Source organism: Eublepharis macularius, chromosome 3 (genome assembly GCF_028583425.1).
Source record: "Eublepharis macularius isolate TG4126 chromosome 3, MPM_Emac_v1.0, whole genome shotgun sequence".
In the NCBI taxonomy this organism is placed as follows: domain Eukaryota; kingdom Metazoa; phylum Chordata; class Lepidosauria; order Squamata; family Eublepharidae; genus Eublepharis; species Eublepharis macularius.
In genome coordinates, this window is record NC_072792.1 from 19,018,337 (window position 1) to 19,037,964 (window position 19,628).

The 19,628-nt window shown below is 42.0% G+C and overlaps 1 protein-coding gene across 1 annotated transcript in view; it reads right to left on the bottom strand.

The window, feature by feature from the left end:
• Positions 1–19,628, bottom strand: part of KLHL1 (kelch like family member 1) — a 282,888-nt gene that overhangs the window by 28,366 nt on the left and 234,894 nt on the right. The gene's annotated exons all lie outside the window — the stretch shown is intronic.

The following is a 19,628-nucleotide window of genomic DNA, read 5'->3' on the forward strand; positions in this document are numbered from 1 at the left end:
AGTGTAACTCTTTTGGAGATTGTATTCTAAAGCTATACTTATTGTTAGAAATTTTTCTTTTTCACTCTCTATTACAGTTAATGCCCTGATTTGGATGGCCTAGCTAGCCTGACCTCATCAGAGCATGGAAGCTAAGCAGGGAGAACCCTGGTTAGTACTTGAATGGGAGACAGCAAAAGAAGTTGAGGGTCACAATGCAGAGGTAGGCAATGATAAACATCCTCCAGTCATTTCTTGCTTTGAAAAACCTATGAGGATAACCATAAGTCAGCTGTGACAGGACGGCACTTTAGAAATCCATATGCCAGAAATAGTGAAATTTCCTCCAGAAATGTCCCCCAATAACTAGAGATGGTCACAAAATGGGGAGAAAATGAAACGAGCATTTCTTGTTTTGTCGCATTCGACGAATCACGAACTTTCATGAAATTGTCCCATTTCACAAAATAATTTGTTAGTTTCATAATTCGTCAGAACCCAGGGCACTTCAATGGCCCCCTTCATACCCAGAGATGCCAACCTCGCAGGGAGACTTCAGCAGGCTCTCCTCTACCCACACTCACCCAACAAGCCAGCAAGAACAAATGCTCTAAATAAGAATATAAGAAAAAAAAATTAAAAAATAAAGAAAAAAAAGGTTGAGGCCTACCTTTTTTTTCTTTGATTTTTTTTGCTTATATTCAAGCAAGCTAGGCCCCAGAGCCAGGCAATGCTCTGAGACTGGGGTGAGGTGGAGTGGGGTGGGGTGGGGTGGAGGAAAGAAGGCACCCTCACCCAACGACCTTCCCAGCAAGGCCAAGAGCTGAAAATAAGAAAGAGGCTTTTCAATCTCTTTTAAAGCAGCAGCAAATCCAGCCAAAAGCTCTCAATTCCAGTCTCTCACTCCAAATCCCAGGAACAGGTCCTCCCTCTCCCTCTGTCTACTGGAACTGAAAAGCACGAGGCAGAGAGCTGTGCCTTATATAAGAAGTGTTCACATAGAGCAGAACAGGAGGTCTCTGGTTGGCAGAAAGACCTGCCTAACAGGGTTTGGAGGGATGAGATTGGTGTTCCCATGTCTACAGAAGGCTCATCTCCTCGGTTGTCTAGGGGATTAACCCCCATGCTCCTTGCTGTATAGGGAAGAATGGAAGCTCTCCAGTTGGCAGGGAGAGCTGCCTGTCAAGGTTATGTGGGCTAAGATTGGGGTTTCCAATGGCAACAAAAGGTCTGCAGAAATTCTACGCCTATGTTGCCTAGGGAATCAATGGATTGGTGCCAGCCTGTCTGGCATCATGAATCATTCAGAAATTGAAAGAATTGGTCTAAAAAGTCATGGATTTCGTGAAAAATGCGGCCCCATGAAATGCATTTCGCGAAACATGATTCAGCCCAATTCGTCAAGAAATTTGATTCGTATTTCTATTTGTTCCCATGTCTACCAATAACCCTAACTTATAAGTTTCTTAGTTTTAATATTTTTTTTCATCAAAGATATTTGCAGATGTGTATTACAGGGTTTGCCCTAAAGCAATTCTCCCTCAAGTCACTCACACTTCTACTGAGAGTCTCTCTACACAATACTTTTGACACATGTTCTTCACATGTTTAGAGATGCAACGTTATCCAGGGAGGGTAGTTTTGAAAGATAGAGCCAGCAGAGATTGCTCTGGAGGGGATGGATTCTCTCACAGCCCTCAGCCGCCTCTGGCATGCCAGACTGTTTCTCTTTCTGGAGTGTTTACCCTGCTGCTCTCGCTGCTTAAAAATTTGAATTAACTGAGCCTCGGTAAGGGAAAGGTGCTAGCTCTGTCTTTCAAAACTACACTTCCTGGCTAACATTGTGTCTCCCGGCACATCTAGAGAGATGCTGAGTCTGTGGTCTCTGTCTGTTTGCAAACAAGCAAGTTTTAACTGTGCACAAAATTATTCATTCATAATGAAAAAAATAAAAAAAATCGATTTATATACCACCCTCCAAGACAACTTAGGGCCAAGCTACAAGTGACGAATGACACTTGAATGGCAAGTGGATTGAGTGGAGGGCAAGTGAACAGGGAGAAATACACTTGCCGTTCAAGTGTCATTCGTCATGTGTAGCTTGGCCCTTAGAGCAGTTTACAAAGTATGTAATTATTATCCTTACAACAATCACCCTGTGAGCTCTGAGAGAGCTCTGGGAGAGCTGTGATTGACCTAGCTGGCCAAGTTGGGAATTAAACCTGATTAGAGTCCTGCTGCTCTTAACCATTACACCAAACTGCGAGAGTCACAAGAATAAGGATAACATAACTTTCGTAATGAACCACATATTTGACAAAGTGGAATTAATTGTTATAAATTGCTGCAAGGTAGCTTACGAGAAATTCTCTCAATTTCTCTTTACTCATTTTCTTCCTGAAACCCAACAACACGCATCTTTTCCTCTTTTTAAGAATCTGAAAAATGAAACAAAATTCCATTTTGTTCAAAAGAGAAATTTGGAGAGAGGAAGGGCAGGAGATTTTATTCTGTTCAGTTTCAGAATTTCACTCTGCAGATGCTCCAAGGCAGGCAGTGTCTCCTCCTGCAAAATAACTGCAAAGGCTAAAGTTACAAAAGGGTGTTGATTTCTTTTTAAAGAAAAAGGAAAGAAGTGAAAGAGAAAAAAGTAAAAGAGAAAAAAGTAAATAAGAGGAATCAATGGGTATATCTTAAAAAGAGAATTTCAGAAAAAGAAATTTTTCTCCCTAAAATAACACTACTGGAAGGTGAGCTTTGGTGTATGTGTGGAGGGAGGCGGAGTGAGAGTTGTTTTTTTCTGTGTTTAGGGAGTAAAAAAGAAAAGAAAAAAAGTCAAGTCCTAAAAAGATAAAAAGCTATCCATAGAAAGAAATGACAGGCCACAAAAATTGAATTCAAAGGACACAGAGACAGAAAGAAAAAGTGCAGGGGGAAAGAACAACGACCAAAGGAATGCTATATTACTATACTAGTAACAAAGCCTGTTGTGGGAAAAAATACAACGGGTGCTAGAAAGGGGAGGTGGACAAGTGGGCATTGGCTCCTCCTCCATGACTGATCCCGGCTGAGTGAAGGCAGGGGGCAGACATTGTCACCTGCTCTGATACCAGTTGGGTGAAGGGGGGTGGGCATTGCCACCTGCTCTGCTCCTGATCTCAGCTGAGTGAAGTTGGGGGTGTGGGCATTGCCACCTGCTCTTGATCCAAGCTGGGTGAAGGCGGGGGGAGGGCATTGCTACCTGCTCCATGCCTGAAATCAGCCTGGCTTCCTACTGTGGCGTACTCTGGGAGGGACAGGCTGCCTCTTCTGGGCTTCCCTCCATAACAGCGCCCTCTGGTGGTGCACCAGGGTAGGAAGAGAGTTATCTGGAACACAGTTAGCCTTTTATATAGTAGGATGGTATAACAATAAACCTCCAAAGTGGAGGGGAAGCAAAAAGTTCAGGAGGATGATTTCCTAAGGGAATAATATTTAGAACGAAAGTGAGAAAGATGGTATAGGGGAAAACAGCAACCTGCTCAATTCATGGCAGGAACATCTGCCTGTGCCAGTTCCTCCAGATTTAAAAGCAATTTCTGTTCTCTCTCTCTCTCTCTTTCTCTCTCTCTCTTGCTCTCCAAAGCAGCGAATTCTTCTTTCTTGGAACAGCCAGGCAAATAGAATCATGCACTGAACCTTATCGTAGGTTAATGCATCTGCCACAGGTTACAAAATGAGGGAATCAATTCTGTAACTGCTGGCTTTAGAAGCAAAGCTTCCATTAGTTTGAACAGTAGATGACTGAACCAGGATCTTTTACATAATACCTTAATAAATGCTATTGGGGAGAGGGAAAAGGGGGGAAATGGCACGGTGACGTAAGAACCAAATATGTAGAATGGTTCTAAATCAAACTTCAGTTGAAGTTGTGGTTGATAGGTAAAACATTAATAATGCAATTCTATGTATGTTTACTCTGAAGTAAGCTCCACTGTATTCAATGGGGCTTCCTCTCTAGTAACTATGCATAGGGTGGCACTGTAAATGTCCTCACATTGTAACGAACTTAGGGCCAAGCTACAAGTGACGAATGACACTTGAACGGCAAGTGTATTTCTCCCTGTTCACTTGCCCTCCACTCAATCCACTTGCCGTTCAAGTGTCATTCGTCATGTGTAGCTTGGCCCTTAGATAAGGCTGTCCAACTTGAATCAATAACCTTGCCAATGAAGGAGAAAGGTGGATCACACAGAAAGAGACACCCAACAAAGGTTGTTAAACCCAGAAGGTGCAACCAAGACCACGGTAATTTATTTAGGAACAGAAGAAACATCCGTTTACTTTATCAGTCTGCAACTGGGAACCGTTCCCTGAAATTTCATATAAACAGCCTCATCTGGTGGAAGTACTTGAAAGTATATTTGTTGGAAAAGATGGTTCAATAAAGGGCAGTGTTTTTTTTCTCAGTCGGTTCGGTAAGATGGTTATTGTGCAAATGTGAAGAGCTCCCTGTGGTGTGCCCCACTGGTGGCTTTTGACATTTTGCCCAGCATGTGAGCTTTCACTATGATACAGTCAATCAGAAAGCAGGCTGTTTATGTCTAGAAACTCTGATTATGAGACTCCATTCAAGGAAGTTAAAGGTGAGCTCTTCTGCTTTTAAACAGAGAGACTCAGAATTATTTAAAAGCAGGACAGAAACCACAGATCACTTTTAAAGCGTTGTAACCCGAACAGTTAGTAAAGAAATAATTGGTATCTCTTTGATTCAAGCACAGCTTCTAATAATTAAATCCATCAGAATAAAATGTATCTTCTTAATTTCATTTTTAGATTTTATGGGTGCTCACAGAGCGCTCTTTGGTCGGCTGTAAAAATGAGGTGAGAAAATATACGCTGTGAAAGCGCAGTGCTTTCTGAACACCTAACTCCTCCTTAATATTAATGTTTCATATAACAGCAAGTTATTTAAAAAGCTAGTACATTCTGGAAGGCGAATGTATTGCTACTTGCTGGGCTTCATAGACATATCAGCTTTCAAAGATCTGCGCTGAGTTTGCATACAACCTGCCCCTTTCCATGCAACAACTTGGAGCAGGAAATGGTGTGCTCATACACACAACCCCATCTAGTGTGCTCATCTACACAGACCCCTTTCAGTAGAAGCAGTGGCAACCCTATGGAGAAGTCTAGGAAAAGCAGGCTGGTGGATACTGTAAGTCAAGTGTTGAATCTAGAAGAGCTGTTCTGCCTGAATAATGTGAATTACACTAACGGAAAGGCACTTCCTGTGGTGAAGAGGAGGACAATTTTGCAAATTCTCTACTGCCCCAGCTGACATCCCTCCCTTTTCTTCCAATGTTGTTTCTGAGAGTCTCTTGACTCTCGGGAACAGAATTTCAAGAGGCTTGGTAGGCAGCAATAGGACTGGGGAGGCAAGGAAGTCCTGCTCTGCTAGTATTACTCTATTGATGGTGCTTTGGAGGGCTTCCACTCAAAGTGTATGTTCTAGCCTGGGTTTTTTTTCTGGGAAATGAAGTGGTGGAACTCAGGACCGTACAATGATGTCACTTTGGGTCAGCTGGAACAAGGGGGGAGTTTTTTAAAGTTTAAATCACCTTCGGCAAAAATAGTCACATGACCGGTGGCCCCGCCCCCTGATCTCCAGACATAGGGGATTTTAGATTGCCCTCTGTCTGAAGATCAGGGGGCGGGGCCACCAGCCATGTGGCCATTTTCAAGAGGTGCCGGAACTCATTTCCACCACCTTTCCACTGAAAAAAAGCCCTGGTTCTAGCCACAGTGAATCCAGCCTGGTGGGGAGAGAGAGGGGACAGGCAGGTTTTACTGGACTCCTCCTGATAAAGCTGCTAAGCCAATGGTGCAGTTGGGGGGATCCCCTGCCCTGAGTTTGGAGCAGCAGAGGGGTGTGTTAAAAAAAATTAAACATTAAAAAACAAACATGCTCTTCTGGGGAAATGATGGCAGGGAGCTCTAGGAATTGCCGGAAACTCTACAGTTTTACATAGAGTTTTCACTGATTTGTAAAGCTGCCCACCATCACTTCTGGGTTTTCTCTGGAAGTGACATCCTCACACCCTCAACACCACCCACAAACCTCCTGCCAACTGGACAATCTTACCTCCTGTAAATAGCTATTGCACAGCCTGATCTTTCCTACTCTCCAATGAAGGAAATGAAAATTTAGAGTGACGATAAAACGTTCTACTCACTTGAGAGGGAACCAGCCTATCAACCACAGGAAATAGGGCAATGTGAAAATAATATACATACATATGCAGCTGTAATCCCTGCAAAGCATATTTTATGGAGGAACTGAAGTTGAAAGCCATGATTCTGTTCAACCAGATAGATAGTTTGAGGAACTATCTGCTGAGAAGTCCTGTTAATGCCTCACATGTGGAGATTAAGAGTGCTCTCTCCTAAGTACACTTTCTAAGCCCGTTGAAGTACTTCACAGAATTTCTGATGCGTAAACGTTCCTACTCCTGAGCCTAAATGCTGCACCATCAACCCTTCTCCCCACAGAATTATATACAAATGGACTTCAACTCATATTTTTAAACATTTTGACAGTTCTATCGGCCTATTTCCATACATTTTAAAACACATCTACCTATAAAAATTGTATTTACAGTATGCTTAGCTATGCACAAAACAGAAAGGAAAAGTAACAAATGGAAATTCCCTTTATATATACTAAACAGCTTGGAAGGCTGTTTAGTATATTTCACTGACTGGTTAAATATGGTCATAAATTCATTAAAAACTGGGTTATTTTGAAAAGAGAACGAAGTGGTGCAGTTAAAACAAAACTGTCCAGCTGAGCTGTTCTGAGCATAGCAACATCACTTACCAAGTTAACTATGGTTTATAGAGGAATGGATACCATGAGGTCATCCTGAAGTGCAAGTGTTATTTTTAGATGTACTCCAAAAAAGCAGAGGATGGCTTTATGAAGTTGTATGACTAATAGCACATTTAAAAAGGTGTATTTTAAGTTTACCATTAACAGAGAACTCATTGTGGCACCACTATTGTAATTAAACACATAGTTCTGAACATAAGACCCCTGCAGGTCACACTAGGTTAGATCCTGTGACTTCCTTCCACTAAATTGGATCCTATGGCTTTGTTCCACTAAGAGTCTCTTTACATGAGATGCCTCAATGTATGTTAGTTAGAGATGGGCACGAACTGGAAAAAAACCGAACCATGTGGTTCATGGTTCATCAAATTTCATGAACCATGAACCACGAACTTTCACAAACCTGCCCCTTGATCGCGAACCGGTTCAGTTGGTTCGTGAAAATGTCACATAGAGGTCAGAAAATCATCACTTCCAGGTCAGCAGAAGTTCACTTCCTGGTCAGCAGAAGGTCTGCAGGAAGTCCATCCACTGTTGCCTGGGAAACTAATTGATTGGCACCAGGCTGTCTGCAGTGACGAACCAAAAAAAATGAACCAAACAAACCAGCGTTTCGTCAGAAACAGGATCTGATGAACCATGGTTCACAAACCACGAACCACCCTGGTTCATGCTTAATTTTGGTTCGTATTTTGGTTCATGCCCATCTCTACTGTTCATCAAGTATAGGGAGATGCATTTTTAGGCGGGAAGTAGTTTTAAAAGACAGAACCAGCAGAGATCACTCCTCAGAGGGTTTGTTAATTGCATCATTGCCTCCCTGAAGGCTTTGCCAGTTTTCCCTCTCCAGTTTAAAACAGTGTGGGATTGCAACCAGAGGGCAGCGAGGAATGAAGATGGACAGGAGCTGTCTTCCAGAGCCAGACTTGGACTGAAGTTTCCCTTCTGGCATTTTACAGCCCCTTCATGCAGCTCCAGTGTATGACAAAGCCTTTGCCCTGCCGCTGGCTCTGCCTTTTTAAACTATCCTTCCCAGCTACCATTGCATCCCCCAACACATGTTCTTCATGTGTCAAATGTCTCATGTAGAGAAACTCTTAAGTGTTCTTCCAGTAATGAAAGACTCTCTTTAATAAAGAATGTTCTTCATCAGAGGGAGGCTTTCATCCTCAGATTTGTGTTTCATGTCTGAACAGCCCTCCCTTTTAAAGACAAAAAGCTGGTTTTTTTAATGTTCCTTTGTGGTAGGATATATTGCGTGAACATCTGGAGCTATGTGTAGTTATTTTGTGATTTGTTTTTGTTATTTTGTGAACATTTTCTGATTTGTTTAGCAGACAGGATCAAAAAGGAATTTGTTTGGTTAAACAATGCACCCAAATGAGTTGTACTTACCCTTATCAATTTGTTGGACATGTAACAAATTTACACTAATTTGGGGGAATGTTACAACTGATGTAAAAATGCTGTGAAATCTTCCATCTTCCATATGCATATTAAATGGGATTCATGGTATTCCATGTCTTCTATGAATACCTATTCTATTTTAGGACCACTTCTTGTGCTTCACACATAAATCTGCTATTACATTTCTGGTAACATCACAAAACTGTTCTAACAAATGGCACATATTACATTTGATGGGATACATCAGCTCATATACAGAACAGCTTTCTGCCGGCGCATTTCAGCTAAAGAAAACACTACCAATTTTCGAAGAACAATTTATAGTCTGCCCAACAGCATTATACCCATCTAGTTGATTGACAGATCTAAAGAAGGGAATTAACTGATTGCTTTTTGTGAACTTTCAGAAAGCATATGCCCGATCTGCAAAGTAAGTTGTTGTCCCAATATGCATAGTTCTGGTGGTCAGATTAGATGAAAACTGGAAGCATCTTCTGAAGTGATGACAGATGTTCAAAGATTTCATCATACTCTGCTCTAATTGGGTCCACAAACTGCTTGCTTTGTAGCCAGCTATTATTTTCTCCTAGCCAGCTATACATCCAATCCTACCACCACCCCTGTAACAATAAGAAATTTATTAGGGCCAAGCTACAAATGATGAATGACACTTGAATGGCAAATGAACAGACTCATGTGTATCCCTCCCTGTTCACTTGCACTCCACTTGCACTCCACTCAATCACATAGTGCAAGTGGAGTGCAAGTGAACAGGGAGGAATACACGTGAGTCTGTTCACTTGCCATTCAAGTGTCATTCGTCACTTGTAGCTTGGCCCTTAGACTAATGAAACCTTATTCTACCTGTGCTAATAAAAGGAAAATAACTGTTTAATATTTATTTGCATTTTGATTTGGGTTGTTAAGAACAGGAGTTCAAACTGAAATTGGAACTTCTGAGGAGCATAAAAGATTCCTATACACTGCCCCCTTCAAGAATGAGTGAAGAGCTTCTAAGATAAGAGTCCACCTAGTCAAAATTCCTTCTAAGAATTTAATATGAAAATAAGTAAGCCAGTCTACAGAATTATATCATAATTCCTTTTGAAACTTTAGCTGCTGTAGCATAGTGGGTAAGTGGTTGGGTTGAGAACCAGCACGCTGCTGGTTCGACTCCTACGACTGCCATGATCACAGCAGGTGGCCTTGGGTAAGCTGCTGCTCTCAGCTCCAGCTCCCCAGCTGTATTGTGGGGATTACAAGAATAACACTGACTTTGTTTACTGCTCTGAGTTGGGGACTAATCTGTCTAGAAGAGTAGTATTTAAATACACTGCTATTGTTATTATTATTATAACAAAATATGAAATGAATTTCGGTAGGCTGTACCTACAGGGTTCTGCTCCTTTTGATGATATACTACTCAACAATTCAACACTTTCATTTTGTTAAATTATGCTAAGCATCCAAATGCAATGCTCATCCTTAGAACTATTATTGCCTGATTCTGTTTACTGGGGAAAAAATGTTCTCCATTTCTTTTCTATGATGCAAAAAAATGAAGTTATATTTAGTTAAATAATCTAGGGATCAGCAATTTGCGACTTATTTGCAATTTGCAATAGAATGTATTTGCAATTTTGTTTAAACCAAACATCGCTCTACCATGCAGCCTCCCCTCCCCAAGACAGCTTATGGAAATGTTTAAGTCACCATCCAGGGAACAATAAAGTATGATACACAATAAAAGAACTCAAAACATAGTGTTCTGCTGGCTCAGGTGGTGGAGAGAGCCCTCAAGTTACAGCTGTGGTATGGTGACCTCTGGTGGGGTTTCCATGGTAAGAGACTAACAGAGGTGGTTTGCCATTGCCTGGCTCTGCAACTCTGATCTTTGTTGGAGGTCTCCTATCCAATTACTAATTGAGGCCAACCCTGCTTAGCTTCTGAGATCTGATGAGATCAGGTTCACCTGGGGTATCCAAGTCAGGTCCTGCTGGCTCTAGAAACTACTTAAAATCAAAGTATACTAAAACCAGTCTATGCCAAACAAATCCCTTTGTGGAAATAAGCCATAAGGGAAGGTGTCAGTTGTGCCTCATGGGAGAGAATGTTCAATAACTTTGGTGCTATCATCAAAAAAGCCCTATCATGCACTGATATCCATTACATGTATAATAACTGTGTGTTGATTTTTAACTTGTTGCTGGACACTTATGGTTAGCCACCTGCTACTGCATAGTCACACTGAGCGCCAAGCTACAAGTGATGAATGACACTTGAACGGCAAGTGTATTTCTCCCTGTTCACTTGCCCTCCACTCAATCCACTTGCCGTTCAAGTGTCATTCGTCACTTGTAGCTTGGCCCGTAGTCTGATTGATTTGATTGGTTCACTGGAGACAACTGATTCTATGGATGATGATCATGTTCCTCTGCAGTTAACGTTAAATATCCCACAATGTAATTTTCTTCAATCTGCCACTTTTCTCTAGTTAAGCCAGAATCAAAACAAACTCGCTGGAACAATGTAAAGAGCTGTCCTAAAGTTTGTCAACTTAAGGCTAAAATCTCCATCTATTCCCCCTTAGAGAGGAACTTAGGTGTAACGATCAAACTGATAAAATTCTTTCAACTACTATATACATTCTACAGCCCAGTTAGAAATTTGCATGGCCAGAGAGGCCAAGATAACTGGTTTGATACTGACTGCAGGGCACTTAAAAGGGCAATTCGCTAAATGCATTTAAATCATATAATGGTAATGACAGAGGCATACTTAAATGGATTTCCTTCTCAAAATGTGAATTCAGAAAATGCTCATTAAAAGTTTAAAAAAAGAGCTGCCTTAACTGCCTCTTGGAAATGTTTAATTTGGGCTTCCAAACAAAAAGATGCAAAAATCTTCTGGGACATGATAGCAATGGAGCTAAACACTAGATTCCCACTCATTTGCCACATCTCTGCCAACTGCTGGAACTTCAACATCTTATTTGTGATTCCATCTGTTAACAGCACCTCTTTCCAGATGACTTCTATTCCAAAGCTTGAGAAATGGCCTCCTGTCACAGTAACTGTCTACCGAGACCAGGGCCCGGCAGGATCTACTATCTTTCCGCTGGGCCTGTAAGACAGAGTTGTTCCGCCAGGCTTATGGCTGAGGCTGGGCCTCCACTGGCTGGAGGATACAACATCTACTCCCCTCCCTATGAGAGCTGCCTACCACTGTTTTTAAGCTGCTGCTATGTTCAACTGTACTGTTGCACTATTTGCTATTAACTGTATTGCTGCCATCAAGAAAAAGAGTGCTGCTATTTTTTTATATTTTTGTATGATGCTTTTAAATGTTTTATATGGAATGTTTTAAATGTTCTTAATGCTGTTATCTGCCCTGAGCCTGCTTGCGGGGAGGGCGGAATACAAATACGATAAATTTTTTTTAAAAAATTTAAAAAATAACAGAAATTAAATTTTTAATATCCCAAATGAAATCTGGGAAGGCACCAGACTCTAACCTGATACCTGCGGAGCTATTTAAAGCAAATCTGGATCTGTGAGCGGAGATTCTGGCACCAATATCTACACAAATTAATGAGACAGGAATTATGCCCCCCACTTGGCGACATGCAACATTAGTCTCTATCTATAAAAAAGGTGATCCAACTGACCCAAATAATTACCGACCGATACGTTTACTATCAGCAGTGGGCAAATTGTGTGCCTCTATGCTATATGAGAAATGATATTCCTGGATTGAGGATGAAGCTATACTGGGCAGAGAGCAAACAGGATTCTGCAGAGGATCCAGTGCAGTTGATCATTGCCGCACTCTCCAATTCATTGTATAGCAGTTTAGAAGATCGATTGTTAGCTGTTGCCTTCATGGACCTTAGAGCTGCCTTCCATGCCCAGGCAAAGACTATGGGATAAATAAATTAATTCATCTATTGACAAGCATCTCCTATTCTTGATTAAACAAATTTATGATCAGCCGACAGCCCTAGCAAAATGTGGTTCATCTGCTGAGCTGATCAGGGCCATCCCATTGAGCAGAGGAGTAAAACGAGGATGCATCCTTGTCCCGTTGTTATTGAATTTGTACCTTAATGATCTAATTCCTCATATTTTTGGAGATGAATTTCATCCACCTTTCCCGGCTCATGTCAAAATATCCTGCCTCCTATATGCAGATGAGACTGCTCCCATGTCAAGATCTGTGGCTGGCCTTTACAAGCTTATAGGTTCTTTTGAGGAGTATTGCTTCAATGAGGGTTCAGATATTAATGTTACCAAATCAAAGGTTCTTCTCTTCAGCAAAAAACAAAGGATAAAGAAATACAAATGGGCAGTAGCTGATCAACCTATGGAGCAGGTGGGCCATTTCAAATATTGGCTGATTCCACACACATTGGACAATGCACTTCCAATCCTCTTTAGAGATCATTCGGAACTGGATTTTTCGAGTGTGAAACAAAAAATCCACTTCCAAACAGTAGCTAAAGTGCATTGAAAGTGCATTATCCAACATGTGCAGAATCAGCCATTTAGAAATTATTTTTCAAACAAATCTTTCTTGGAAGGAGCAATTGAACTCTGTTGTAAGAGCTGCTTTGAATACTGGGAAGACCATCTCAAGATTCTACTATTCCTCTGAGCGCCAATATGTGCCTGCAGCAGTTAAAGTATTAATCATGAGAGTCGTTGGGCAGATGCTCTATGCTGTCAGGATTTGGATTAGAGCAGTAACAGACAACATGGATAAACCACTACTAAGATTCCTACACAATATCTAAGGAGTTCCTTAGGGTGTATTCCATGCAGAAATCCATGCAGAAATCTCCCGGGTTCCATTCCTGGCATCTCCACTTTAAAGGAGACCAGGCACAAAATTTCAAATAACCCTTCACTTTGGTATTCTTTCTGTCTCTGCTGCTTCTTATGGGCAGAAGCTCGGGAAAGGGTCTGAAGCTTGGCTCTGTGACCTAGTCAGAGGATCATAGGCAGGAGTCCAGGTTGCTGTTACTGGCCTTTGCCTTCATGTGTGTTCTGTAGGGAGTATGAAATATATTCCAGTGGATCACAGTGGAAGCTGCCCCCAGTTTCTGTCTTTGTAGCAGAGCTGGAATTCCTGCCAGCCTTGGAAACATGGCAGAGGTCTCCCTCGCTTGGTTCTAGATGGGTGGGAATGGAGGGAAGAAGTCTAACTTGGCCGTAGCAAATTCCTGGCTTTCTGAAGAAATAGGTGTGGCCCAAGCTGCTACTCTAAAGAGATGAGGCGGGGACTTGAGGTTTGCCAAGCCCCAGAAGGAAAACTGGCATTTTTGTTTTGGAGTTTGCCACACTGGCATCTCTTCCCAGGGTTTCCGTTCCTTGGTGGAAGAACAACAGGGATGGCTGGGAAGGAGAAACGGAAGGGAAGAATCTCTGAGTGAAAACGAAAAATAGCAAATGGCCTCGCAGTCATATATTGGCAGTGGTGTACTTGTTTCCAGGGCTTTTTTTCTGAGAAAAGAGGTGGTGGAACTCAGTGGGTTGCCCTAGGAGAAAATGGTCACATGGCTGGTGGCCCTGCCCCCTGATCTCCAGACAGAGGGGAGTTTTGATTGCCCTCCGCGCCAGAGGGCAATCTAAACTCCCCTCTGTCTGGAGATCAGGGGGTGGGGCCACCAGCCATGTGACCATTTTCAAGAGGTTCTGGAACTCCGTTCCACTGCGTTCCTGCTGGAAAAAAGCCCTGCTTGTTTCTTTTTACGGTTTTTCCCCATCAGCGGAAGGAAAGTACGGGAACTCCGCCCATATATGATATAATATTCATGCGAGAATGGTCACAACAGAGAGGAAGGAGGGAATGGAAAACGAGTGTGAGCCCAGCTTTTTGGGCTTCCGCTCACAAGGAAATGACATGGAGGGGTTAAACCAGAGATGGCACCACATTGGTGTATCTGGAATACCTCTGAGAGCTGAAGTTGAGGAGATTTCTTTTGAAGCAGAGGCCTGGGGAAGAGCATTTAATCTGAAATTTAGGAATCAAAATCAAATCCAGAATCAAGTTTCCTTGGACTAGTTAATCTGGACCACCACATAAGTGACTGGGATAGACGACTGGATTACAGATGTTCATGCTTGGGTATTACACAGATTGTGATGAAAATAATGAGTAGTCAAGAATTGATCCAGAAGACATCTGAGGGACTTTGGTTATAAGAACATGCTGGTCAGAGCCCACAGAGTATGCTCAGCCTTCTCAGTTTGCATTCTCCCTCTAACAAAAATTCCAAATTATCTATCTGAGTTAATTATTACAAATTATAAACGGGCTTTTATGCTAGCGCATCTGTACAGCTGCTCATCCTCCAATCTGATATATGCCCTCATGTGCCAACAATGTCCTTCTGCTCTGTACATTGGACAAACCAGCCAACCTCTACGCAAAAGAATAAATGGACACAAATCTGACATTAGAAATGGAAACGTCCAGAAACCAGTGGGAGAACACTTCAACCTACCAGGACATTCCATCAAAGACTTAAAGGTCGCTGTAGTTCAACAGAAACCTTTCAAAAACAAAATCCAACGGGAGGCTGCTGAACTGGAATTCATATGCAAATTTGACTCTGTCAAGCTGGGACTGAATAGGGACTATGAATGGTTATCACATTACCACAGGTAACAGATTTCCTTTACAGAGGTGGGGTCTGGGGGAGCTCAGTGGTACCTGGCGTGGGCTTTCGGGATCCACAGATCTCTTTGTCAGATGCATCTGGCAGGGAGAGCTGTGGTTATCGAAGGCCCATACTGCATTGGAATTGGATGGTCTAGCTGTTTGGCTTCTACAAACTAACAGGGCAAACTCCTTTGAAGCCAACTGATACACACACCAAAAGGAGATGTTTACATATACTAGCAAAGGAATGTTTTGATTGCTCCCTCCCCCTCCCCTCCTAATTGCCTGTTCCCTCTGCTCTTCTGTGTTTGACCAGTCTCTGTATCAGGCATCTGAAGAAGAGAACTTGATTCTCGAAAGCTTATGCTAAAATAAAATTGGTTAGTCTTAAAGGTGCTACTGGACTCTTTTTGAAAATAATCTGGGTTTCTAAAGGACAAAGCCAAAAATCTGGCTCTTACTCCAGTCTAAGCCCATTAAAATCATTCGGCTTAAACTAACTCTGTTTAGGATTGCACTGTGAGTCACAACTGGAAATGAATGCAATTGGATTAAGATTGGTGTAATATGAACCTGGTGCTTATCCCCAAACAATAAGGAGGCTGCCATGTTCTAAACTAATGAAAGCTTACAAGAACTTTTTAAAATAGCCTCCAATGGAATCCATTGCAAAGAATATGAGTACTTGTGGCCACAAGAGATTTCCATATCAGCTCCATCCTGACTTTGGATAACAATGTATGTACCTTATGATTCTACTGTACTGTTACTTTAAAACACACATACAAACACACACTGCCTTAATGTTTTCTTTAATCTCATTTGTTTAAAACACAATTACAGAGAATGCCTGCCTGAGTCCTTGCTTAGATTCTTTGCTGGTATTCTATAAAAGCACACACGTGCAATTAGATTTGTAATTATGATCGCCAGCTGTTGGGGATGGGAGATCTCAGGTGGACAGTGGGATGAAATTTTTGGATGAAACTAGGAGGGCATGATCAGTATCCCTGGTGTGATGATATTGCTTCCAGAATGTCCTGGAAGTGATGTCATCATTCCAGGTGACACTGGTATTCTCCCCAAACTCTATGAGTAACCATAGAGTTTTCAGCAAATGCTATAGCCTCACCCCTAGCATGATGATGTCACTTCTGGGTTGCACCAGAAGTAACATCATTACACTAGGGACATTGGTTCCACCCAAATGGAAGTCTCCACCTCCCCACCTCCCAGGTGACATACCACCAGGTGACATACCACCTGGTCACATTCCAGGTGACACTGGTATTCTCCCCAAACTCTATGGGTAACCACAGAGTTTTCAGCAAATGCTAGAGCCTCACCCTAGCGTGATGATGTCACTTCTGGATTGCACCAGAAGTAACATCATTACACTAGGGACATTGGTTCCACCCAAATGGAAGTCTCCACCTCCCCACCTCCCAGGTGACATACCACCAGGTGACATACCACCTGGTCACATACCAGGTGACACTGGTATTCTCCCCAAACTCTATGGGTAACCATAGAGTTTTCAGCAAATGCTAGAGCCTCATCCTAGCGTGATGATGTCACTTCCGGGTTGCACCAGAAGTAACATCATTACACTAGGGACATTGGTTCCACCCAAATGGAAGTCTCCACCTCCCCACCTCCCCCAACTCCTTGCAGTTGCCAGATTGTGCAATAGTTCCTTCTATCCACTATCTTAAAGTAGATACATTTTTGTGGAGTTTATATATAAAATCTGCCTGAGGTGGCTAACAACATAAAATGAAACAAAGAAAATACAGTTTTAAATAAAAAGGCGAGAATTGAAATGACCCAATAAACTAAAACAATAAACTAAATACTAAAACAGTCATCAGTATTTTTAAAAAGCAACCAGTAAAACCAGTAGTGCAAAATTGGCATAATAAAAACAGTGCAAACAGATTGAGAAGATAAAATTCAATCAAAAACTTGAGTGAACAAAAACATTATGGCCTGGTGCCTAAAACCTAGCAATGTAAGCAATAGGTGGACATTTCATAGGGTTGGGACATATTAGCCAAAGCTGATAAAACATATTAATGGCAACGGAGAAACTTGAGCCTCCAATCCTGCTTCAGTTGTTAGGGAGATGCAGAGCTGCGTATCATCTACATATTGATGACACTTCATTCCAAACCCCTGGCAAATCATTGCGAGTGATTTTATGTAGATGTTAAGCAGCAGAGGGGACACTATCCACTGCCAGGAGATCCTATGCCATAAATGCACAGGGTTAAGTAGCAGTGCCCCAGGAACACTTTGTGAAAAGAGCCAGCCACATAAGAGCACAAATTCCTATTCCCAACTAGAGATGGACATGAACCGAAACACAAACCAAACCAGCGGTTCGTCAGATCCCATTTCTGATGAACCACCACGAACTTTAGGCAGTTTCATTTGGTTTGTTTTTTGGTTCGTCACTGCAGACAGCCTAGTGCCAATCAATCAATTTCCTAGGCAACAGGGGATAGACTTCCTGCAGACCTTCTGCTGCCCCGAAAGTGAACTTCTGCTGGCCTGGAAGTGATGATTTTCTAACCTGGGTGTGACATTTTCACAAACCAAATGAACCGGTTCACGAACCAGGGGCAGGTTCGTGAAAGTTTGTGGTTAGTAGTTTGTCAAATTTGTCAAAAACCCAAACCACATGGTTCGGGTTTTTTTTCGGTTCATGCCCATCTCTGTTCCCAACACAATTAGCTGATTCAGAAGGATATGGTAGTTGTTGTTACTGAAATCCTCTAAAAGTTTCAGAAGGATGGAGAGGAATACACTTCTCCTTTCAGTCCCCCAGAGAAGATCATCTATCAGATTGAACAATGACGTTTCTGCCACCAAACCAGTTCTGAAACTGATTGAAACTGATCTTGATAGTCAGTTTCCTTCCAAATAACCAGAGGTTGCAACATCTGGCTTGAATATTGGCCACTGGGAAGTAGTTTTTTGAGGTCATCCAGGTCCAGGGACACCTTCTTTAGGAAGTGTCTCATGGCCACTTTCTTCAAGGCAGCCAGTACAACCCCTTCCTTAAGGAAGCATTTATAACTTTCTTGGCCACAGAACCAGTCCAATTGGGCTCACAATGAACAACCCAGTGGGGAAGGATGTGGCATATGCTAGGTCACATACATCAACACAGTTTTCATCAGGCCTCGCCAAGTGAGGGTCATCCATTCAGCTAGGACTCTGATAACCACCCTGAAACTGACCTGGATTACTGATGGAGTCATGGCAACAAAATGTATCACAGATGAGTTACGGGCGGATTCCACACACATTGGATAATGCACTTTCAATGCACTTTATCAATCATTTGAGGTGGGTTTTTTGTTCCGCACACACAAAAATCCGTTCAAAATGATCTATAAAGAGGATTGGAAGTGCATTATCCAATGTGAGCCGAATCACTCACAGTGAGGGTGAAGCTACAAGTGATGAATGACACTTGAACGGCAAGTGTATTTCTCCCTGTTCACTTGCCCTCCACTCAATCCACTTGCTGTTCACGTGTCATTCGTCACTTGTAGCTTGGCCCTGAGTCTGTAAATGTTCTAGATCTAATCCTTGGGACTTGGGGTACAAGCCCCCCAATACACAGAAAAGCTTCTTCAGACAATGGTGGAGGAGAAGTGATCCCACTTTAACACCACAGAATAGGTACTATAATTAATGTGTTCTCATTTGTGTCTGGTTGCGTTTGCCCTGAATTCTCCTCTACAGTTCATACTGTGACCCACACTGTTCATGGCTAAACTTTTCTCTGTAACCATGGCATTTTTTTTGTTTAGTTCTCTCTGGAATTACTATAAAGTAACTGTTGTCCTTGGTTGATAGACTGTGTTGAAACTGTTTCTCGTGTTCTTCTCCAGTGCTCTTTTTACCTGGCGCCACGCCGGGATCTTCTACATCCTATTTTAACCCAACTTTCAGAGTTTTCTGATGATTTTAAGGTTAAGTTTCTACTTGACAACCCAGATGGGGAAATAACTGAAACAATAGCAAAGTTTCTGTACAGCATCATAGCTATACACCTATTCTATACTGGTTTTACTGCACTGTTGCCCTGTTCCTTTCTGTAATTTTAATCTCACTTTGTTTCTGTATTTAAAATTTTATATTTTATATATGCCAATCAAGGCTTGCTTGACTATAAAGTAACCTGCTTTTTCAAAGTGCCAATTATACAGGTTCTCCATCCCTACAAGAAGAGGGATGCCCAAATCTGTAAATTTCCAATTCCTTTGGGAATTTGTACTGTTTGAGGAATGCTTCTTCATCTATCCTTGAGGTTTTTTGCCAACAATCTGGGCCGAATCCACATTACCTCCGCGCGTCCCGGTGTTGCACTAAATGTCCGCGAAACACCCGGAAGTATAGCGTCTTTCAAGCGCGATTTCTGAATCGTGCTTGAAAGACGCTATACTTCCGGGTGTTTCGTGGACATTAAGTGCAACACCGGGACGCGTAGAGGTAATGTGGATTCGGCCCTGGACTCAGCTAATTCTTCTACACTAACATTAACTTTATGCATCTATTTTTAGCAATCTTTTATCAGATGCCTACTTTTAAAAAACAATTTGAATATGTTTCTCTATGTGAAATATTAAAAAAACCCTTTCTGCTACCAACAAGGGTGAATAAACTGACATTATTCTCTACTGTTTTGGTTTCT